Genomic DNA, 25,793 nt, shown 5'->3' on the forward strand with positions numbered 1-25,793 from the left:
TGTGGAGATTCGCAGTGAAGTATCGAGGCTTCTTTCCTTCGATTCGTCCTCTCCTGATGACCATTTATAATTTAACTCAAGTGTAATTTGTGGAAATATGTTCATCTCTGCAGCGTTAAGTTTGTCACGAGAAGTGTTGTAACACACTCTTTCTTCGGACAACAGTGCTGTCATTTTATTGTAGAATGCAGATTGCAGCTGCATCGAAGGAAAAAATGACAGATGTAGCAGAGTTAAAAGCAGATTACTGGCTTAAAAATATACTCATGTAGAGAGTTACCTAAAAACCCTCCTCTTCTACTCATGTGGGTTTCTTGTAACACGTAACGACCCCTGAATATCTGACAGTTTGAATGTTGTATTTGAATGAAATACAAGACGCCTGCTAAAGTGCAGCTCACAGTTCGAGAACAACAAACAAAAAAATAGTCATTTTTTTAGCTGCATTTTTTTGCGACCCATTGCTTTGTTTCCAGTTGAGATAATGCCACGAAAAGCGGTTGCACTGTTGCATTCCCAGCGCAATTGCACCACTATGACAAGTGGTTATTGTGCCTAAACCTAAACACATAAACCACAGTGTCAATGTCAAGTCTCAGTGTCTCTACTACATTATAACAACACATGTAATGTATCCTTGGTTTGCAGAAATGCACAATGCCAAAATGTACTGTATTCTGGCGACTGGGTTGCTACCATTCATATTCAGTGATGAGCTGTAAAGCAGCCTCAATAGATTATCCTAATCATATCAAGGTCTCAATGTTAATTTGACACTGATATGATGATGTTTAGAAACACCTCTAACAGTGTGACTGTGCAGAACAGGTATGTAGCACCCAGTGGGCCGGCTGCAGGGGGACTCCCCCTGGCCTGGCCTCAGTCTGGACGCTGGTAGCCTCGCTGTCACATCTGGCAGGAAGCAGTGGCAGCTGATCAGTGCTGACACAGGCTATGTGAACATGTATTCCCTGTAGCGCTGCCTGTCTGCTGCAGGCATACGCTCTCAGCGCTCGTGGTGAAACTAATTCACACACTAACACATTTCAAATACTGCTGTGCACACAGAGAGGTCGCGGAGGGGTCAGGGATTCATATATTATCATCCAGCAGAGGCTTCTACGTCAGGGCTGTGGACAGTGAAATGCTAGCAGGCAGGCTGGGGGAGGGAGAGTTGGCACAACATGCAAGGTCAGTGTTAACAACGCTGCCAGGGTAAAACTGTGATCCAGGGTAGATGCGTACACACAGGTTGTGAAACAGAGGCTAAATGTGAGACAAAAGAGGTGCCAAAATGTTTGCAATTTCTTTTAAATCTTTTTTATATCAGTGTTCAAACTACTGTCTGCTTTTAGAATTTATTATCATTTAAAGTGCTGCAAAAATCAGTCAATCAGATATTTTAACCCCCATATTTGCATGTTTTTCATCGTAATCTTGTGTCAGTGGCGCAGTGAGATTTATATGGCAACCTTCCCGCTGGACAGAAAACCACCAACGCCCACCAACATCTGGCTTTTGCATTCAGTGGGAAAGGTTACAACTGGCATTCACTCCTGGGACGAATGACTCTGTAGTAGCTCTCTCCAGTCAGCACTGATGGGAATATGACACCTGGGTAGTCGTGATCATTTTTGCCTCTCTTCCAGTGCAGCACAAAGACGCACTGCCACAAATATCATCCGTCTCCATCCAAGCAGCATGCAAACATTGCTCCGAATATATCAGCACCCAGTTTGAAAGAGACTAAATCGGTAACAGATATAAAAGGAACAAACCATTATAACATTCTCACTGGCTTCCAGGCTGCTTTCTGCTATCTACTATCCTGTTTTACACCATGTTCGTGACATCGAACGTGACACACCAGTGAATAAAAAAGCAGGGAGCCACACTCATCGACTGCAGAGTTAGGTTTTAGGTTGTTTGTTATGTATGTTGCTTTCACTGCGTCTGTTTTGCATATTTTTGAAGCCCTTTTATTTATAATGTTCAGTTTATATCCAACAACATAGCCGCCGTCCTGTCATCACTCCTGCTGTCCCACCTCCTCACCGCCTGTGTCTAAATAAATCCCCACGGCTCTATAGAGCAGAATCAACCTGTCTCCCACTGATTCCATTTATACACTAAATGCTTCGGCCAAATATGTTTTGGAAGAAACACAATTGCTGTCTGGATTATGCTCAGTGGCAAAACTAAAATAAAAACCTTAACACTGAGAGGTGTTAAGGTTTTTATTTTTCGCTGCAGTAGGGAGGTGGCCGGGTGAATGGGTGACATCACAGTTTGTCACCTTGTACTTTCACCTTAACCACATGGGTTATGGAAACATGAGAGTAAAAAGTGGATACTGTAGGAGAACAAATGAAATGAATGTTTTGCAGATATGTTTAATATTTTGCATATTTGCAGACACAATGTTTCCTTGTTGTTGTTTATTAAAGCGATGTAATCCAGGCATCAATATGTCTCTTTCTAACACGTATTTAATTTAACAAATAAGTAGGTAAATACAGTTTTTTGGAGACAAGATGGCAGATAATACCCACACGTTTATTAATACAGAATTTGACCTGTGGCCTGCCAACCATTTTCTAATTCACAATGAAAATGTATTGATTCATATTGCAATTTTTTTTGTACTTTGAATGTAAATCAGGTGCAGCAGTGCATAAAAAAAGCAGCCTAGAGGCCAAACAAGTTGAGTGTCCCTTATATTTAGGATATAAAAAAGATGTATTATATTTTGATGTTTTAATGTATTAAGTAGCACATTAACACACACATAGTACAATAGTTTCTTTCTTTTTTATTACACTGCAAGAATTCTGTGATGCTTTACCTGTTCATTTAGTAAAATATACATGTAATGTATTATTGTTATCTTCACCAACATTAATCTTTGTGTAATTGCTTTGCTTGCTTCTGTCACGTCAGAGACAGTGGCTGATGATAACATCCGCCCAGATGCTACAGATGCTAAATAATTCAAATTAACACATTCATAGCTAATGTTAATTAATGTAAAGTGTTGCTGTAAAATAACCAGTCGGTAAAAATTAGATTAACTGACAACAATGTGGATAATCTGTTAATCCTTTAAATGATTTATCGGACAAAAACTGTCCATTTGCTGTTTTTGTCTGTTTCACATCATTGTTAACTGAATATCTTGTGTCAGCCTATATGAATAATTACAAAATAATTCACTGATCATGATAATAATTGTTAACTGCAGCCCTGATTCTTTTACAGTGAGATTTCTGCGATTATTTGAATCTCAAAAAGGTCTTTAGTTTTGATGACGTGCATAAATAATTGATCATTTTAACAGTCTTGACACACACAGCCACACAATCAGTTCATTGAGCACTTCATACATTCATATCTCAGCTTCACTGCGTCATCTGTGGTCAAATATGGCAAACAACTAACTGAAAGAGGAGGCTTGTTCTCAGAACGAACGAGACGACGTGTGGTAGCCTTAATAAGAAATGAAAAACTGATATAAAAGATGCAAATAATGAATTCATCTCGTTTCCTTCTGACTTCGTCGTACGCTGCTGCAAAACAGCGATTTCCTATCAGTGTACTGAGACAGATCTGATGTTATAAACAGTTAAAACAGAGAACTGCTGCGTTCATATTTGTCAGAATGAAATGTTAGTTGAATTCCTCCATCCTCCGCTGATCCAGACAGTATTTTTGTCTCCTTTCCCTCCCCTCCCTCCCTCCCTCCCTCCCTCCCTCCCTCCGTCTCTCTGCATCTTTCCCCTCTTTTTTTTCATTGTGAACAGCTTACTGCAGTATCCTTAAAGTCCCTGCATGTGTCCTGAGTTGTCCTCTTTTACCCAGCATGCACCGCAGCGATCTGGAGCTCTGTCGGCTCAGGATGGGCGCACACTTTTGATGTCGGGAGAGAGGAGGGGGGAGGACAGGCAGACGCTATGATGCTGCTTTATATACTCCTTTCAATGGTTTCCCTCAGCGCCCACTGCTGTCATCAATTTGAAAAGGGCTTTTTTTTCACCCCCCCTCTTTTCTTTTTTTCATTCGGGCTCTGAAATAGTGTCCATGAGGCTGGAAAAAAAACGGGGGGAAAAAAACTCGGTATTGCTGCAGACAGAGTCTGCGAGCCGGCGCATTGTCCTGATGTGACCCACACTCGCTCATAGAGGCGAGAGCAGAGACTGTCAGGCAGAAAGGGAGGTGTGTGTCTGTGTGTGTTGTGTAAGGTGGTGATGTTAGTAGGGCAAGAGATGCATGAAATTTAGATATTTTTCTAACCTTTATCTGCAACATCCCAGTGCTGCACATTATTTTCCACCCTGTATGTTCGCAGTATTAACCCATGCGTCATACACACACACACACACACATATTTTTTTCCAGCCAAGTCTGAGGAAGAAAATGTTGGCATCGTACATTTCTGCAAACCACAAATATGCTCCTTTAGTACATGTCATACCTTTGATATCAGCGTTTTGAAGTGACGTAGTGACTTTGTCACAGGGAGGAGGAGGGCATGGTGGATGGCGTGACATGAGGCGAGACGACTGCCAAGCTGCAGACCACTGCAGACCACTGTTCGAGAGCAGCAAACAACAGAACGGGTTGTTTTTAGCAACCCGTCGCTCATTTTTCACCGGCTACAGTGTCACAGAGCGGATGTTTTGTACTGAGACAGCTTCTCCAGCTGTGATTGTGCCACAAAAACCAGGTGTTTTAAGCCAAAACATGATCTTTTCCTGACCATAACCAAGTGGTAACTGCCTGGACATAACCACACGTTAACCACAGCTTTGTTTAAACACAAAGAAACATAAGGTTTTAATGTTTCCACTATATACTAATGTATAAATTTCATATCAGTGGTTTGCAAAAATGTACAATACAAACCTTTTTTTGGGGTGCCTGGGTTGTATTTCTCTGCAGTGGTAAACTTCTCTCACATTCATCCTTATCATGTTGCACATTTTGGTGAAACAGTGATTCAGTTAATTCAAGTAGTCATGTAATTTAGTAAATAGAGAGAGGTTTAATCATTATACTAATATTAATGATGATTTTGATAACTGATTAATTGTTTTTTTTGAAAAATTACAAAACATTGCCTGGTTTCAACTTCTCAGATGCTTTTCTCATTGCGCATTGAATTAGAGTTGCAACTAATGGTTATTTTCATTGTGGATTAAGATAAAATTGACAAGATACTTTTTTTGGATGGATAAGTTGTTCAAATAAATCACAAACCACATTTACATCAAAGCGAGACGAACAAATAAATGCACACATTCTTGCTGAGAATAAAACAATAGCTTTTTTTGTTTTGTTTTCTCTTAAAAGTAATATTCGATATCCATTATGGACCTTTTTTTTTTTTTAGTTATTTTTTCTAACGCACATCACAATTCATCAGTCCAAACCTATCATGATATCATCCAAAGGCTAAATGCTGCTTTTTATTGACTATAGACTATAGCTACCGTGACGTTACCCACTAGTTTGTGGACTCTTCTTTTGAAGCCTCGAGTTGACCATATTTGGGCGAGATTGCAGAGCTGTGGTACCCTGGAAATCCAGAGTTCTCGCGAGAGCACAATTTGAATTTGCTCAGCGAGTCACTCTGGCAATCAGTAATGATGCTCATTACCCATGCCGTTGGAGCCGAGCTGCACCAATCACATCGGTGTATCTGATATAGGCGGGCCAGAGGCGAGCTAAACAGATGACGACAGCGCTGCGACGACGAAGTCCGGAATCAGTCAGTAAACATTGCAAGATGGCTACGGATGAACACCAGTTGTTTGAAATGGCTTTGGCCGCTACAATGAACGAGTTAGACTTGGCTTTTTCTCTAAAAGAGGAACAGAAGACGGCGCTCGAATCTTTCCTTTGCAAGAAGGACGTTTTTGCTGTTTTGCCGACCGGATTGGTCGTAGTGTTATCCAATAGCGTGAAGTGATATTTTCAAATGCATGCTTGGTGCCACCCCTCGAGTTGGGCCATTTTCATTACTCATAGCCAGACCCTAAATCTTTCTAGAGTTGGGTCTGGATTTCCAGGCTAGAGCTGTGGAGGAGCGAGAGGGGTGGATCTGACTGAGAAGCAAAGGACACTATGGGCAGACAACCTGCACTTAATTATGCATAACGTTAAGCCTTAATGAAATGTATGTAAAGTTGGACATTTTAAAATGGGAGTCTATGGGAAGTGACTTGCTACTGGCGCCAGCCTCAAGTGGCCATTAGAGGAACTGCAGTTTTTTGGCATTAAGGTTTTGGTAGTCTGAGTGGGCGGAAGTTCGCTGCATAGATCAGCCTCTCATTGGGCGGAACGAGCCACCCGCTGAAGTCCCGCCCTACCACCTCCGGTTGTGTAGCAGTTTTCAACCGTTTTCAACACGTCCTTTACTAACTTTTGCGGTGTTTGATCTTGCGGGGATGTAGCAATTTTTCTGCCGTGGTTCGCGTCCTGTAGGCGATTTTTTTGTGGGCATGTTACACCAAAACCTGTTTCCCCCCGGCAATATTTACGATTGTGATTGGTTGAAAGAAATACAAGCAGCCGGGTGGCACCGCCCAGAACGATTGTGATTGGTTGAAAGAAATACAAGCAGCCGGGGCGTTTTTTTTTCCAATCTCAAAGTGAGAGTCGGCCCAGCCAGACCTTTCTTTTCTTGAGAAAGGTCTGGTGAGCCAGACTAAGGTTTTGCCTTCATTTTTCAGCCCAGAAGGTTGCCGCTTGGTAATGACCTTCTTCGATATAGTTTTAATAGTATTTTCCCATGAAGACTTCATCCCAGAGCTTGAATGTATGGCTCATACAGCAGGCGCCGAATGAATACCTTCTGATTTAGCCCTCTCCTAACTTAAATGGGGATAAGATTATTTGACCGTGCAGCTCTTCTAGGCTTTCAAAATGTTATCGGATCAGATCTTGATAATAAAATGAGTTTTACGAGGGGTTGTGATGCTCAAAAAAATGTCCCTTTTAACAATGTTTATGGCACATCTGCCATGTGGGCCCACTGGCGTCACATGACAGACCCAAAAATTGTAATTCCACGGTTTGACCACTATGTCAAATTGGCTGCAAAGCCTGGCACTGCTCTTGGGGTTTGTTTCAAACATATCATGCAATCTTCATCAGCAGATGCAGCATGTAAATCATATCTTTGAAGGGGAGTTTAAAGATGGATTTTCCAGGACACTCCATCTGCTGATGGCGACCTTGTAATGTAGTTGAAAGATCTAAAGCAGCTCCTAAGGTCAAGAATGAACTTTGATGCTTGAGTGCGAATCACACTTGACGCAGTGTGATCGTCCGACAGTCCCATGCAGACAGTTTACTCAGCACTTTGTGGAATTAGCGCTGGCAGTGATTACGGCCTTGACTCATTTTGGTTCCAGCCGTTTCCTCAGGTGCTGACAGCCCAGAGTGGTGCTTGACTCAGACTAATTAGGTCAGTTATCTTTACCTGTGTGCCTGCTTCACAAAGGTCCACTCACTCGAAGGTTTCCTTGAGGGGTGGTCTTGACAGTCTTCTGTCTTGTGTCTTTCTAAATGCTCCAGAGAGACTCTCTTTTCCTCTCTCTAATCAGACGCCTGCCTCTCCTCTGTACGTTTCCCCTCCCCAGCATCCTATAGCACAGCTTGTTCCTGACGCAATGTAGTTAAATAGCTGTACACAAACGTAATTCTTACAGGAGGTGTTCATTCCAGCGAGGATCATGTTCAGACTGGGTTCACTTAAGGACTCTCAGCCTCCAGCATTGTCACGGCTTTCTGCTTTCTTGTGCTTTGAGGTGAATTTTTGTCTGACTCACAAATTCAAAGTTGTGTGCCATCCTTGGAGTTGAGTATTACTCCTACCTTCATGTTCTTACTTTGACTTTTTTCAATATGCCGCACTGTTTTCTGATCTAATCTCCTTTGTGCTATGAAAGCTGTAATGAATTCCACTGCTTTAATGTTGGTATAAACTGAACGCTGCTGCTTCGCATGAAAAGGTTCTACTATAAAGCTGCCATGTGTAGCCTTGGTCCTTGAGGTTAGTGATTGAATGCAGACAAGTATACATGGGTTTACTGTATATGGAGAGGTTTTGCATTTTTTTCTCAGCTAATCAGTTTTAAATATCGCGAGGGAGGACTGGAAGATACAGTCACAGCTCAGTTATTAGATTAGGAGCTGAAGGCGACACATCATCAAGGCATGAAACATCTTCTAACATGTTCATCCTATCCCACCGCTCGCTGTGATACTAATACTGAAGGCACTATTTGGAGTCTCTGTGAGATGTACCCTTTCACGTCTTGATGTGACGCACAGTTAGCCTGGAAATCCAGACTCAAATCTAGAAAGATTTTGAGTCTGGCCCTCACCGATACACCCTTCCTACCCAAGGGGCGGCACTAACTGAGGCAACTCAAATGCCGCCGCACGCAATTGGATAGCACGATGGCCAATCAGAGCAAAAAGCAAGGTGACGTATTCATTGCACTAAGCCCCATTTGTTTGCCGAACAGTGGGGCTAACTGATATATTATGCTTTTGCAGTATCCCGTTGGCAAACCTGCAAAAACGTCCTTCCTAGAAATGAAGGCTTCTAGGGCAGTCTTCTGTTCCTCTCTTAAGGAAAAAGATAAGTGTAGTTGGCTTAGTGTTTCTTCCAAAGCTAAATTGAATGGACACGGCCCTTCGGCAGCTGCCATCTTGGCTGTTTACTTTTTAACACCTACAGCACAGCGCTGTCCTCATCATGTTACGCCTGCCCACAGCCGGCCACTGTCAGATAGATTGATCTGATTGGTCCGATGGCGATTCAGCGGGCTCAAATTCGAATTTGCTAGGGGCGGGGCATCTTGATTTCCAGGTTAACGCACAGCTGTCTCCCGGGTAAAACACATTGTAACACATGGTTAGCATCCAGTATGTTTACATGTACATGCAGCTTGAGAAAATCGAATTATTGGCTTAGTCTGACCGAAACCGGACTTTAAATGCATGTAAACAGCTTAGTCCGACTGAAATTGAACTATCCGTTGTTCGACTAACACACCTAGATAGTTCGATTGAAAATCGAACTATTGCTGTATGTATCCACTTAGTCCCACTGGAGTCGGACTCAGCATTCTGTGCATGCACCACTTTTTCTTTCGTGGGCTTTCACCCGGAAGAAGAAGGAGATGACATAGCAGCAGTGCAGTAACTCCTGGAAAAACAAACAAACAAACACCATGGCGGCCGAGAAGCAGAACATGCACTTCTGGAAGGAAGAGGAAACAACATTCATGCTCGGACAGCTAAAGGAGCTAAACATTTTGAAGTTTATGCATGGTAGGAAAACGCAAAATGCAGATTTATTTAAAAAAGTTCCTGAACAAGAACCGGAACTAGTTCAATACACACTATGTTAAAAAAGAACACAGTGCTGCCTATCGAGGCGGAGTCAGACGTACTTGGTCAGAAATTCGATTTTCTCTTCTGCATGTATACTCAGAAAAGACGATTACTTGACTGAGTGTCTCCTGAGTAAAAGTCTGTGTTTGTTCAACCAATTCCTATCCCAACTTGTCACAAAACACCTCCTGGTCAGTGCCATTCACATCTACATATTACGCGCCTCCCATTTTTGTTGTTGACATTCTGGGATGGCGTGTCAGTTTACGCCATGCAACACAACCTTGTGGTTAGGCAACAAAAGTACATAGTTAAGTTAGCATCATAGTTTGGCTCAACATTCGTATGGGAAGCGAACATCGGCCTCTTGGGTGAAAGTCCCGGGTTTGTTGGACCCATCCACCGCCCCTCCCAGCAACCCTATCGTAGGATGTGCCAGCTTCTTTATATTATGTCACTATTGGGACCATTTCAAACTGACACTGTCCAGCAGCTTCAAATATTGCAGTGAATTGGTTTACATTGGAGTTGGTTGCAAGCCCGGTGCATCACATAGAAATGCCAAAGGGTGCCTTTGCCGTCAGTATTTTACAACCTGGGGAAGGGACCAAGCTGATATGTCATAGGATTGACGCAAAACGCGCAAATGCATCACAGTAGATCACGTTCTGGCCACATGAACACCTCTAAGGCTCATTTATACTGCCTTCAAATACACTATGACATGTGGATGGAGATTTTTTCTCACTATATTCCTGATTTGTTCCGTTCTGCCATCTTTAAAATGTCTTTGTTGTGTCCTTGGTTGGGTCACGCTCTCACTACATCGCACTGCCCCACCAGTCCAGGTGGTAGGTCTCAGTTTCGTCCATATCCATAAACTTTCAATAAACATGCAAAAATACAGACGACATAAACACAGAGTACAGACCGAAGGCTCCATCCGCGTCTGTATACGTGTCTAACATGGAGCGTTAATGAGCCTTTAGCGCAGCACTCTGCTTCCTTGCTGTTGTGTGCATGTGCACAGTGATCACCTCAGTTAATGCAGAGAATCAACACAATAACTATTTGTTGTTTACCAAAAACTGTCTGAACATGCATGTCCTGAAGTAGTGAGCAGAGAACAGTAAGAATGTTTTGCAGTTCATGCAGCAGTAATGAGTGATGTATCCAGAGGAGGTCTGTGAATGATGCATTTAGCTCATAAATCATGACGCATGACTCTCCCCAACATGACAGTGCAATAACCACAAGTTTGATAATGAGTCACTGTGGAGTGTTTACATTTCAAAATACTAGAGACGTAATTGCACAGTTTTGGTTTCTTTGTACTCTGTGCTGTAGTGAAAAATACACAACTGTGATTCCAAAACCATGATCATGTATCAACCCTTCAACTGTGCATGTCATTATGTCTCAAGTGCTGCACTGTTTCCTCACAGCTTAAAGCTCCTTTAAACCTGACACTAGGTGCAGTGATGGTTTCCTCCTCACAGTCCAGTTGCCAAAAGAAAATGTTGGGTTTATATGTTTCTGCAAAGCACAAATACATAACATTTGTTCGTAGCATAATGTTTCTAAAGTGACGAGACAGCTGCAAATAATAAAACAGGTTGTTTTTAGTGACCTGTTGCTGTTTTTCATGCAGCTTTTTAGCCTTTGAAGGTGGCCATTTTTTAGCCATCTGCGGTTGTTTTTCTAATAGCATTTTAGCCCCCTAACGTGTGGTTTTAGTGACCCATTGCTGTTCTTCCACTGGGGTCATTTTTTTACAGGGGCATTGCTGCGTTTCCAGCCGTGATTACACCACCAAAACCATAACTAGGGTGGTTTTTGTGCCAAAACTAGACTTGCACCAATTTATCGGCAGTGCTCAGAATCAGGCCGGTTTTCACGTGATCGGCCATGACCTGTGACTGGCCGGTCAGTCTAAAATATGCCGATTTAAAACGCCGGTCAAATTTCCGCTGCGCCGATGATTGACATCATGTAACATCAGCAGCGCACACACACACACGCACACATGTGCGACTCATGGCTTGGACGATGTGAGGAAGTGAAACATGGGCGGCTTCTCACCTTAATCATTGATGCACACACATCAAAAGAGAGAAGGAGAAAGTTGTTAATTGTCAGTGTTAAACTGAGCTGCGGAGCTCTCACTGCTGCACTGTTGTTAAACTGAGCTGCGGAGCTCTCACTGCTGCACTGTGCCGCTTGAAACTGACGAGACGTGTGTCCACGTGCCGAAGATGGGCGTGTCAGTGTGCTTACTGGCGGGCGCGCCCTGTGGACCTGTGTGAATTCTCCACAGGAGATATTTTTACTTTTTTGTCTATTCAAGAAATTACCCACAAATACTTTACACCAAGAATTATTATTTTATTTATCTATGTTTTTATTTATGTTTGCCTTTTTTTACTTATTTATTTAAATACTGCACCTGAAGTTATATTTGGGCAAAAAGGAAAATGTTTCTTAACCTGTGTCACTGTTGTTGTTTGTTTGAGATGATTATTGAAAAGCTGGTTGTATCTTGGTTAAAATTCTCTAATAAAGGAAAGATAGAAGATATTGCAGTATCTTGTGTGCTGTAAAGTGGTTTGAAAAAAATGAAATTGGAATCAGCCATCCAAACACTCTGCAAATCGGAAATCGTAATAAATTGAACACTGTCCTGGACCAAAGATCTTTTTAAGCTTTTTGAGAATCACCAAGGAAAAGGACATTACATTGGTTCAAAAGATCCACCACTATTTGATTTAGATGGGCTCTAGATTGTAGCACAAGGCAGACTCCTGTGATATTTACTTGATTAATGCTACTGCCAATAACTTAGCTAAATAATGACATCATGTTATATTGTTTTAGTCACGACCCAGGCCTGATACTCGTTTTCATCATGATATTCTCTTTTGTTCAAGATTTCCTCCACTTTGCATGTTTGTAAAACACAACAGAAGCACGTCTCTTCTGTGTTTTTACCTGATTGGACAGGAGGGAAAAAGCTGCAGTGATGTTGGGCATTTGAACATTTGGTAACCTGCGGCGCTTTTAGACCGTTTCTCCAAAAACCCACAAAGGCACGCCAGGTGCCTGAAGCACAACAGCAACAACAGCAGTGTGCAAAAATGCTGTCATAAACAACTGGATAGAGGCGCCTCTCGCTGCAGAAAAGGTGACGGGGGGGTGATCATCCCCTGAGCTACTGTAGCTAATATGAGCGGATTCAACACAAACACCACAGCGTGAACAACACCGGAATAATAACACAACGTCTGTGAGCTTTTAAAGCCAGTAACATCAGCTCTTGCATTTCTGGCTACATTCTTGCATCCTCAAGTATTAGATGTACTTTCCAGACCTCAAGCTCACATTCAGTTTATATCCAGACTGAGTGCTCATTCGTCGGAGTTAATGGTGAAGTAACTGGAGTACGCAGTGCTAATCACACTGGAAACATCAAGTGGGGACTCGCGAGTTTGGATCACAGGCAAAAGAAAGCCTTGTTTTCATTAAGCTTTCCGCAAACCACTTGACACACCCTTAAAGGAAAATGCCAAGGAGGAGCTCTGCCCCAAAGCCTGAACTTAACCATTTACAACTGTTACAGTCCAGCCTGTCAGTTCTCATCCGGATGTCTTTTCTTGACTTTCTCCAGGCCCAGGCGCAGGCCCCAATGTCATTTTGTCTTACTTCTCTTCGGTCTGAACCATTCATACTTTTAGCTCACTGCCCTGGAAAAGATGAAGATGACTAACAGCAAAAGTGGATGCTGAAAATGTGCGTCACATTGTCAAATATAACTCAAATCACCATGGAAACTGAGTAACAGTGTATCAGTGGGTGATTTTTTTTTTTTTTTTTTCTCACATGTACTTTCTTCTCATCTCTCTCCTTGTGTCTCTCCTCACCAAAATACACACACACACACACACAGACATTTCTGGCTGGATAATGGCATCACAGTCTGAAAATATTTTAGAAAAAGCTGCTTTTTTTTTTTTTTAAAGGGAAAACGTGACTAGTAAAGTTGGAATCAAGAAAGGTATTAGCAGTTCTGTCTTTGTCATATTCTCTATGTGCTCACCAGATGTATTTATAAGCCAAAGATAATGGTAACTACCTGTTGCAAAAGATCGGGAAGTGACTTAAAACAAATCATTTCTATTATTTCTTTTAAGGTATTCTGCAGGCATTGAGCTTGTGCATAGAGGCTGTCACCTGGCTGAATACAGGATAATAGATTATATTTAAGGCTGAGAAGTGTCAACTGACAGGCACATATGGATCAATAACTAACAACAGAGTGCAGGAGATTTGTTTTAAAGTGGAAAACTCATTGTTTTATGATGTAATGATAATTATATATTCATAATTAAGACATGTCTCGTAGGGGAAAATGCTCTGTGGCCTTTAGCAGTTTTGGTGACGTACGCAGGTTCACTCTGAGACAGCTAAATTTGGAAATGCATTCTTTCCTCTGTGTTACTGTTCTTCATCAGGCATTGATCAAGCCCCTAAAAACTCATCTCTATTCATCCGAATTACACATTTAGAAGTTTTCTTCATGAAAGAAAATCCTGTCATGCCTTAAAAGGACAACTTGGCATGTAACTCGACACCTTTGACTCATTTAGTAAACATGGATGTAGGAAAATAGAAATGATCCCCGCCCCCCAGCTGCTCACCTGCAGCTCCAGTGCTCAGTCACGCAGCTCATCAAACACACAAACCTCCAGCAATAGATAACATGAGCCATCAGCTTGACTATGTAATCAGATAGCTGACAATGTGTTGATAATGTTAGATAAACCTTGTTGCCGATCGCCAGCTCTGACAAGCTGAAGAGTAAAGTGAAACTTAAACCCTGTTTCCACCAAACACTTTCAGTATGGTACCTTTGGAACCAACAGTAACCCTTCAGACATGGTACCTAGACCCTAGCGTTTCCACCACAAACAGTACCCTTAAATGTGGGCGAGGTGGTTGTCACTCACTGCTCCTTCCAGCACTCGCTGTATTTCCTCCTTTATCAGTCTGCACCTGGTTTATCGTCCACACGAGGCTGCATGCAGACATTTTCAGAACAAAATAGAACAGGCTGCAGTGAGAGTCTCTCTCCATGGGATATTTAAATATAAATAGTGGGTTTGTGCATTTAGTCCTTCTCAGGCAAGCTCAGGGGTTTAGTGTTGCCGTAGCCCACAGGAACGACGCTCCACAACGCTTTTTTTTCCAGAGTATTAGAAGTTCATTTAACTTGGTAGAAAGTAATATATATAAAAGGTTGAAGATCCACTCATTACTAAAAGTGTCCGTCATATAAAAACTAAAGTGATGGTCAAAGTTGTCACAGTGAAATTTAAGGTGTGCTGATGGATTCACGTCATCAACTCATGCATTGAGTAACATTACAAGTTAATGTTCCACCTTAAAAGTCACCGGCAGTCGGCCCAGTGAATGAAGTTATTTTTTCTCAGACTCCAGCTGCTGTGAGAGGCAGCAAAACATCCTTTCATTTTATAGTTACAGTTTACTAATAAAACTCTCCACAGTATGAACAGTGGTTACATGAGCCTCAAAACCAGACACAACTCAGCCCTGAGCAGAGTGACCGTCCTCTACTGACCAATCAGACTGCAGTGTTCACAGCTCCACCTTTTAGTACCACATCTGTGTGCTAGGTACCCCAACAGAGGGGGGACCAAACATGGGGACGGTACGGAACGGTGCCATTGGTACCATCTACAACTTTTCACTGTGGAAACGGAAATAAAACGCACTGAACTGAACTGAACCGGACTGCTCAGTGGAAACGGGGCAAAATGCAGATAGGTCGCACACGAGAGAAGTTTGCCTTCTTCAGGCTTCTCCTGGCAGCATACATAGCCTGCCTTGCTTCTCCTCTGATACCCCTCCTTTTGCTGTAGCTGTATGGGATTGATTCATTAGATATGTGACATATAAAACCATGGCTGTCAGAATCTGTGTTTTTGAGATTGTCATTGGTACACTCCAGCTCCAAGAGGGAATGCTTAGCGTTAACTGCTTATTTTGCTTATTTTGCTCATGATTTGTCTCGCAGCATATATATATATATGTATAACATCATATGGACTTGTTAAGAAGGTTAAAAACTTAAATTCTCAAAGCTGTAGTTGGTAACTTTTACAGAAAATCACTGTCACTACATTTCCACAGCACTAAACGAGACAGATAATCTTTTGGCTCAACTCTTTCCAACATGGTGGCTTGGTTGTTTCACATTTGATCAGCGCTGCCTAAATCTGACCACAGTTAACAAGCTGTGATTGACATAATTGACAGCTGTGTTAGAAACTCCTCTGCTCTCATAGGTTGATTTCGATGCAGTCTCATTCTAGCAAATGCCATTAGAGGCAGTATGACAAGGAGGAGAGACATGATTTTTTTCTGTCTTATGTGCTTCTTTCAGAATATAGTGACAGGTTTGACAAATACGTAGCCTTAAGTGTTTTTCACGCCACAAAATGGTGCATTTCAAACCTCCTGTCAACAGAGTGGTAATGTGAAAATGTCTGCCTCGGCTTCTTAAAGGGACCCTGTGGAGTTTTCCTGTAAACAAACAAAAGTTATCTTTATATTCAGCGTAACTCACAAACATCATGAAACATTTACAAAAGTTGTTCAAGTATTTAAAACTCAGGGTGTTTTTTACATCGCTGTTTACGAGCTTGCATCTTCTTCTTGCCTGCGTTAATTGGCACATTGCAGCATATCTTGGTGTATACATACATCTCTCTGTCCTTTGGACCCTCACAGTGGATAAGGAAAAACTCGCCCAAAAAAAACCTTTAACGTGGAAAAAATATGGTCGACACCTCAGGAGGAGAAACTGAGGAGGGATCAGACAGGACAGATGTGCAATAGATGTCGTGTGTACAGAGGAGATCAACAGAATGACAAAATGGAAAATAGAATATAGACTATATCGCCTTGACGTCACGCTGCCAACAATAATCATCCAGGTAGACAACTGGCAACTGATTTTAAATTGCGGAGATGGGTGAAATCAGCAAACCTGTTTATTTCTGTCGTCATTTTTCACCAACATTTAAAGATTTATAGTTAAACGGAGTTTCTGTTGTGCTTAGTTTATGATCTGTGTTGCTTTACTAGCGTCTTCGATAAACTAAATCTACCAGCAGGGGAGCTAAACAGTGTGCTGTTGTGGATGGGGGCCACAGAAAAATGCATTTTAACCACCCAAAAAATCAATTTCAGTTTAAGTTTATGCTATATTTTGAATATTTTACTTACACACTATCTGATGGAGGTGGTGTTAGACCAGCAACTCCTTTGTTCTGAGAATCTCAAGCCCCTTTTACACTGCCAGATTTTCAGCAAATGTTGGGCCGTTTTGCCGGCAAGCTGCGAGCGTTTAGACACACAGAGCCGGATTGGTGAGTTGATCCGAGGTGCCCAATTTTCTGCCTCGTAGGGTAGACATATTGGCGGAACCTTTTTAGTTTAAACAGACCGAGGCGGCCTTCCGCAACGGGAGGGGCTGTTGATGACTTGTGGGAGGAGCTGTTGATGATGCCGCACGTGCGAGCCACTGGCGGTGGATAAACAGGAAACAGCTGATAGCAGGAATTAGCGAGCAGCTAGTAGCAAGAGGGAAACACAAACCTGACAGACACTGTAAAGATGAGCAACTGGGGAGACAAGGAATTGCGCGCCCTCCTTGGCCTCGCAAATGAAGAGGCCATTAACTGTCAGATGACGGGAACGGTGAAGGACGGGCCAACTTATGAAAGAATTACAGAAGGACTGACCAGCCGCAGCTTCCCTCCCACGTCACTGTTTACGTCACACGCTGAGCTCGATGTTTTGTTACTTGCTCACGCACCCCATTGCCCCGAAAAAGGCACATTCTGTATAAACAAAAGTAGGTAGGCGGCATTTTGCTGCACTCCCTGATTTTGTTTTTATACTGCCAATGCTGAAAAAAGACTGATTGGGCTTTCCTGCAGATTTGCACAATTCCTATCTAAAAAGGGCTATTATTACTGTTTTTGTCAATGGAGTCTGGTGGCTTTGAGATAATGGCGTCAGTTTTCTATCGGAGGTGAAGATATTCTAAATGCCTACAACCTCTAAACTCAGTGTACTTCGCCCTTTCTGGACTGCTTCCCTCGCTACCTCCCCATGGATTTTGTTGGGGTTTTTTGGACTGCTGTTGTTGTTGTTCTCTGTAAAGCCTCTTTGAGTATCCTGAAAATTGCTATATAAATCCAGTGTATTAAATGTAGCGTATGCTTAATTTTAAGAAACTTAAATGAATAGGCAAAAGCCGTCCCAGGCACAGTACAAAAAAATAAAGAGAATTATTTATTACTGTTGTTTGTTAGCTAAGTTGTGTATTTGCAGATAATTTTTGGGGGCACCGGTAACTGCTCATTTGTCATCACCATATCTGGGCACATGTAAGAAAGACTTCTTTTACTGCAGGTTAACTGCTGAAATCTGGAAACACAGCAACATCACTTAGAACAAGTGTGACAGCTCACAGCGTTCAGATGTCATAATAGTGTAACAGGCAGTCTGGCACGAGGATGGGGCACCGTGAAGGGGTGCTGGTGTTATAAAAGAGTTGAGGAAGCACTGCTTCGTTGTAGTGATTCTACTGTGTGCCATGTGTTTCCAGGTCTTAGCAGTTACTTTAGTGGCGACAATATAAAGGCGTATCAAGAGACAGGAACTGCAAATTAGTGTAGGCTTTAAATGCTGTAGTGTGCAGCGCTGTTGTACAGTGTAAACTTGTCCCTTTACTAATAGTCATTAAATAGAATAAATGTTATCGTAACTGTTGATGGCGCAAGACTGCCAGAAAGAGTAATAAAGCAGATTATGGGTTGATGAGCAATGTAAACTGTGTCTGTAATATTGAGTGTTGATGGAGAGCGAGAGGAGACAGAGCTGAGTTTTAACCAGCTGAGACTCAGCTGTAACCAGCCTCTGCAAATGAATGAATGCAAATGAGACCCGAAGAGTATAAACCAAGCAAGTATGTAAATTAGCATTACATACAAATAGGACTTGATTATGTTGTACTGTTATGGATAGACAGTATTATTAAAACAATAATTTCCTTTCAGGCAAAAGTGCGCCGTTACTTTAAGCTGCATATGCGCACGCACACATGCTTGTGCACGCTTGTTTGTGTGTGGACAAGTGTGTTACAGAGTGCTACAGACAGAGCACGGAGAGAGGAAAAGCATTCCCATTAGAGTGCCCATTAAGTCTGATTACAAGTGATTGCCGTCTGTCGGAGAGAGATGACCAGCCCTGTCCTTCCACTGAATTAATGACATAAACAAATGCGTTCCCGTCTCACTCTCGTCATAATCAAAACACCTCCTGTTTTTTCTCCTTCTTCCCTCGCGATTTCACCACAAACTTAACATAACTTCTGATCATTTTGATCATTACACTGCAAAACACCAGACCACGCTGAGCATTTCTGCTTCCCTGCACATGTTGTTTTGTCACTGTTGTTTTATTTATGGCCGTTTTCCTCCCAAAATGCCGTTCTGTGCTTCAGGGGCTGACACACATGAAAAGATATGAGGGATGCCGGTCCAAAAGGGAAAAGAAAGTTATACTGGGGTTTCTCCGCCCTTACTGCAGTGTGTGTGAGTTGGGGAGGGTTATTTGTGGTTGTGACCACATGTGGCAACCACGAGAGAATACTTAAAAGCTGCTGTGGGAGTTTATCTGATGTCATATTAGCCGGATGTAGTGTTCTGACTACATCCTGCCACACAAACTCAGCACAAAAGGCGTTAAAACTGGTGTCTGTGCTTCACTGTGACGTATTGACTTCCTTTATATTGCCTCTACTGACTTACCATTTCAAAATGCAATGAAAACACAGGCTGATATCTGAGTTGGAGGTGCTCTTAATGTCTTTGCCCTCGTCAGTGAGAAGCTTTTAAACTTTAAAATGGCTCAGGTCAATTTATAATGCCATGGCAATATGTTTTTCGATCGTTTCTAGCCCTCCTGAGGACCTACTCGTTGCTGGACTGTGATTTTGATCTCGGTTGCTCATTAGCTTGACTCGGCTCTATGTGTGTGTGTGTTTTTGTAGGTGTTTCTCTCGGGGAGCTCAGCAGCTCCTCAGCGCTGCCTGGAGTCAGACTTCACCACTTCCTCTGGTAAGACCTTCATGTTGCTCAATTCCGCACAGTCAGAGTCCTGCAGCCTGCAGAATGCCAATACACAGTGTTTCTCTCTGCTAGACCTCCCTGCTGTGGCCAAGACACACACACACACACATGCACATACACACTGAAAATCAGCGTCTCTAGCAGTTGCAAGTCGTGATGTAGATGTAATGAAGCTCAAATCTTGGTGCTGGTCCAGGCTAAATCACCATGTGCCAGACTGGTGATCTGTCTGTTTGTTCTGTTTCTTGTCTTTGGGTTTGAAAGCTGCAGACTGTGCGTGGTTTTCGTAGTGGGTGTCACAGGGCTCGGTGATGTGGTAAAATAAGATTTATTTTTGAGCACTTTTTTTCCATGTTGGTCTAAAAGTTGTCTCACCTCAAGATCCATTTAGCAGCTGTGTTCAGGAGCTCTCAGGTATATCTCATGATTGTGATCGACAGGTTAAGTCTCCCCAGTTGTCAGGGAATTTGAAATTTTTTCAACCAAGACGCTAACATGGATGACAAGTCCTTTAGGTGCTCAGAAATAAAGGGGAAATTCAACATCTAAAATATGACAATTCCCTCTGCTTATGAAGATCATGTCATCAGACGCTTTAGAGTAGCTACTAAATGGACCTAGAGGTGAAAATATCAGCAGCTTTTTCCAAGGTCCAGAATAAATTGAGCCAAGCTTTACAAGAAAATGTTTTTTTTACATGAAACATTTCAAATGCTTGCCTCTGAGTGTGGCCCAAAGTAAATACAGAAAGTAGCCCACTAGCAGTTAGCCCAAATAGACATAATGGCTGACTGCATGAGGAACAAGAGGCAACCTTCACCAGAAACTGTAGTGAATGGCCACTTGAGGCTGGCTCCAACAGTGAGTCAGTCCGTGTAGACCCTCTGTTAAAATGTCTAACTATACAGCAGAAATACTTACTCTGAAGTCGTCAAAATCTGGCGCTTAGGCAGTGACTTGCTGCATCAGACACTGACGAAAAAGCCGTCCTTTAACATCGACATGATACGCAGCCGGTCGCCATTATAGTTTAACATTTTGGTGGCATCAGGGGGAAATGCGGCGGGACAAGAACGAAAGTCAAGGCGGCAAATGTCCAAGTAGGGCGGGTTGGAGTGGTGGTGGATCGGTCAAACAAACACTGTCTTTCACCCGGGAGAGCAGCGTCTGTGTCCCGTAGGATTAAAACCAAACTGTTCTTTTTTCCTAAAGCTAACCACGTGCGTTGGACGTTGGAGTAAAACAAGCATCAGTTTGCAGTGTTGTACTGACACACTTATTTTGAAAGACTGTATGTTAACGGTAAACTTCCTGTGAAAATGGAGGAGTATTTTGAAAGAAGACAATGCATGTGACAGGCAGAAGTTGGCAACAAGTTACGGGCATGACCAGAACATCAGCAACCAACACACCCAGGGCACCTTGCACATCGTATCTGGACATGGAAGGTCCATGCATCGATATGTGTCGATGTGTTGAATAAGCATGTTTACAGCCCGGTACAAAAAGGGTTTTGATGCCTATACCTAATTTCAATGTTCATGTCAACTGTTCAAAGGGTGACTTTTTATATACCTCAGCCATTTAAATGTTATTAAGGCTTAAAGTAATGCATGATGAAAGATGGGGTTACTTTGAGGGACTGTTGGATAAGTCGCTAGCACAGCAACAACTTAGGTAACGTAACCATGGTGTAGTAAAGGTATAGGCGTGGCTGTAGTTGTCACTATTTCAGTGTGTTTTCAGTTCATGAAAGTTAATTGTAATGTTTTGGTTGACAAAACATTTCTTGCTCAGCATATGTTTATATTAAAAGACTCTACAGGATGACATTTTGTTTTAATGTCTGTAAGCCTGTTTTTGCTAGCGAAAATTAGCATTATCACAGTTAACTATAGCTAGCTGTAAATGCACCATGCTAACCGAGCTAGCAGCTAGCGCCACTCTCTTGTTCAAATGTGTTCACTTCTGGTTTCAAAAATCCAAGACAATGTCGGCCAAAATTCCATACTCGAGGCTTCAACTGGAAGTCCACACACCAATAGGTGACGTCATGGTTGCTACATCCATTATTTCATACAGTTTATAGTAGGAGTCACAATGGACACATTTATGGGAAACACATGTGCATGTAAATGATCCAAATCCAAATTCTCCTGTAACAGTTTTATCACAAGTAGAGAGGAAGCTGTAGAAGTACATGGCATTTCATGATGTTACACAATAATAGGATATCATTATTTGAGAGCCCATAGAGGCCCCCAGATCAGATCAGTTTTAACCACGGATATAATTCAATATTTTATTGGACTTAAACACAATGGACATTCTGTTCTCCAAACTCCTTGCTAACAGTTTGGCTGTCACATGGGAGCATTGGAGCAGAGCGGCGGCTATAAAAAGCACAAAATGCAAACACTTCCTCTATAGGCTCCCGCTGCTGTGTATTAGAAGTCCTGCTGCACTCAGCACGAGCTGTCGCCTTTTTAAACAACAGCTGATACATCAAAACCTGACTGTGACTGATTTAATGTCAGCTAATTAAAAAGGAACAGAACATTATGAGTGAAATTGTTTTGACCATTAAATAATGGCAGCTGCTACACTGACTGCAAAGGCTCGGGTCATCATAAATCTTTACAAAAGCAGCATTGTACACAGTATATTGCAAGAAGGGGAAATATATGTGACAGCTTATTAAAAATTATTAAAAAAATGAAGACTAACAGACTGGCCGTGGAGCTCAGAGGAGATGTCAGACTGAAAACAAAAAGGCTTCCATCTGCACACATAAAATGGGAAAATGTGTTGGAGCTAAAATGTAATGAAGATAACTTAGACGCCAGACCTCGTTCACGGGTCTGCAGGTGACTGTTAGCTCCAGCTGTCAGCCATTTGTCATGGCTGTGTTCTCGCTGCCGGTCGTTACAGCGCTGCATGGATTATTGGTTGTAATACTACCGATGCATTATTTGGACATGCTCAGCTCGCAGTCTCCAGTGAGGGATCATGCTCATGACTGTGCACGGTGTTACAGGAACACTGTAGCATTTCCAAAACACGTCAGATAGCTGCTGTGTGTCAGCCATCCCTTTTGACACTGGCCTCAGTGTGTTTTTTCCCGGCAGCTAGAGAACTTAATGTAATATGATAAGTGCACCAGAGACTCCGACACAAAGTCAATCGGTTGATTCTTCTATCAGCTTGAATTCTTTAATGAAAACACCATCTGCTGTCCTTTATGTGATACCAGTTGCCATGATGATGAGCCTGTATCACGTTGCATAGTGTGATGCAGCTTCGTAAATTAAGTATTAGAGAGCTCTAAGCATAATGGTCGGCAGATCAAGATCAACTCTTATCTGAATGCCACCTCAAATAAGATGCATATTGGTCAAAGCTATGACTATTGTTTACTGCTGCCACTCAGTGTTGATTCATGATGTGGGCAGCACACGGTGAGATTACCAAGGAGGACTTTTAGGGGCTGATACTCAGACTCAGATGAGGCCCCGGTGCCCTTTGTGGAGGCTTCAAAACAGCTGAATGCATCATCTACTGCTTCTGTTTAGCATAATATTGTACGTCTGTTTGTTTAAGTGTGCCTTGTGTTATGTGATGCATTCAGTAGGGGAAGAAGTACAAGTAAAAGTGTTAATACACCACTGTAAAAACACTCTATTAGTAATACCTGCATTCAAAACCATACTTTAGCAAAAGCACAAAAGCATTGCCAGCACAGTGTACTTAAAGTATCCAAATTAAAAGTACTCTTTGCAGTAAAATGTCCCCTGTTGCAGATATAGTATTATTATATGTGACATTATTTGATTGCTACTGATCTAATACTGATACAATGTGTAAGCAGCATTTTACTGTTGTAGCTTTTCAAGGTGGAGCTAGTTTTAACTGCTAAAAGTTTAATGGGGAAACTAACTGCTACCAGCCCATAGATATCTAAAATGTGATCAGGGGCCCCAACTACACACTGATTTTTTTGTAAGGGGACATGAGCCAAACAGGTTGGAGCAACTAGTTTGAAGTTGGGGTATGCAGAAATCTGGAAAAGGCAAAAAGAAATAAGAAAAAAGGAAATACATCCTCCTCCTGCAGCTCTCCTTTCTGTCCTGTAAGCCCCTCCCACCAGACGACCACAGACATATGTGTGGTCCTTTCACCTTGCTCCCTGCCGCTGTGGATTGCTTGGCTGTGAGGAGAGCAGGCATCAGCTCAGGAGTCATAAACGTTTGGTTGGCGGCTCAAATTTGGGCAGTGCTGAGCCCCCAGTGCCGGATGTCCCTCTGTAACTGCAGCAACAGAAAGTTTGCTGATCAGGCAAGGAGCCAGAGGTGTCCATTCCCCAGAGCTGAGGTTTGCGATGGCTGGATTCAGGTTGCTGGGGTCCATCTCCAGAGCTGCTGCCTGTTCTCCTTCAGGCGAGGTGGTCTGTAGAAGCGGGGAGTGAGGTGAAGGACACACTGTGATTCGAGGCTCCAGCTAACGTTAGCTACATAAACGAGAACTTGAAGTTATAGCTGTGGTTAGCAGTGAGCTAAAGGATTATTTTACATATTGTCAGACTCTCTTTTAGACTGGCTTTTTGATAAGTCCGTCCTTGAGTTGCTTCGCAGTGTATGCAGGTGTTGCTAATGCTGGAATAGCAATTATCTCTGCAGGAATGTCAGCCATTGAATCAGGCTCTCTGAAACAACCCGTGCAAGAGTAGAACAAAAAACATACAATATATAGAATAGATATCACAAATGTGCAGGAGAAACCAAAAAAAGCCTAAGGGCAATGGTCATCATTACACAGAGTAATTCACACATTAGAAGTGTGCATGTGAGTGAGAGGAGTGCCTGTATGAGAAAAGGAGTGCATGTTCTCTTGTGTGTGTGTGTGTGTGTGTGTGTGTGTTAGGTCAAGACTATGAGCAGTGAATTTGATTAACCTTATAAAACCGAGAGCCCCCATTAAGGTTCTCGGTTAAAGGTTAACACGGCAGCGTTTTATGTTGTTTCCTTGAGCTTATGTCGAGAAAGCATAACTGGCCGTCTGTATCGATTCTAGCTCGCCATACAATAACCATAATCATAGTGATTCAATCATAGTTGATCTCAGTTAGCGTTACGTTACGTCGGTTTATATTCTGTCGGCTCCGATCAGTGTTTTCAGCTCTGTTTCATTTTGAAACACTTAACAACATAGCTGCTAATACGGCTATTAGCTACTCAGCTAGTATTAGCTCCTAAGTGTCTTAAACGAAAACGGAAAACCTAGTCGCCGTTTAGGAGGACACATACGGCTCAAATGTCCTGTATACGTCAAGAGTTACACATTATGACAATCTTAGTAAAAACACAATAACTAACGTTTGCATGGCATAATTTGCATTGGCTGTAAAGCTGTGGATGATGGTCACGGAGATGAGCCAGCAGATTTGTTGTGTTGCTACCCTTCACAGCAACTTTCTTTCTGCATGTTCTGCACACAGGATATTTGTCCTCCACCAGCTGTCCCTCAGCATTCTTCAGAAACCCAAAGTACACACAGACCTCAGACTTTGTGTGTTTAGTTGGGGGGAAAATGTCCTGAGTGCCGCTTCCGCCATGTTTTCATTCTTTGTGTTTACACATGCTACGCATTCACGCAGCACCTGCATCATGAGACTTGAATGAGGCTGTTATTACATATCCTGATAATCCACCGCGATAATGTAATTAATTTAAACATAAACGGTCATTCTTACAGTGTAAAAATTAACCGAGATTTACCGTAATATCGGTAATCGTTACATCCCTAGTTGTGTTTTAGAAATCTATCATATGTTTCTTTTTAGCTTTCTTCAGCAAGTTTCGTACGATCACGTGATGACACCTAAGCAAGTTGTGTTTGCTAAAGAAGGTTGTGCAATGAGGCGTCAGGCTCTGAAAAATAGCTTTATTTTTACTCACGTGTGATGAAATCTGTACATATAAGGGGCCAGAAGTCCACAGAGGACAAAATTAAATGTCCAGTCAAAACATGGACGTTTATTCTACCTTTACACAAACCAATTTGCCAGCAACAGATATTAGATTTGTCCTGTGAGACCAAAGTTTATATTCCGAAATGAATTATATCATATGTCCAAAACACTAGGGAGACACTCAGAGCCAACAATAA

At 42.2% G+C, this 25,793-nt stretch overlaps 1 protein-coding gene across 2 annotated transcripts in view; it reads left to right on the plus strand.

Moving 5' to 3' along the window:
- thrb (thyroid hormone receptor beta) overlaps nt 1-25,793 on the plus strand; it is a 149,130-nt gene that overhangs the window by 77,035 nt on the left and 46,302 nt on the right. For both annotated transcript variants that reach the window (XM_050034638.1, XM_050034639.1), the window contains exon 2: nt 19,550-19,616. The gene's annotated coding sequence lies outside the window, so the exon portion shown is untranslated. The remainder of the gene's footprint in view (nt 1-19,549; nt 19,617-25,793) is intronic.

Source organism: Epinephelus moara, chromosome 22 (genome assembly GCF_006386435.1).
Source record: "Epinephelus moara isolate mb chromosome 22, YSFRI_EMoa_1.0, whole genome shotgun sequence".
Classification (NCBI taxonomy): domain Eukaryota; kingdom Metazoa; phylum Chordata; class Actinopteri; order Perciformes; family Serranidae; genus Epinephelus; species Epinephelus moara.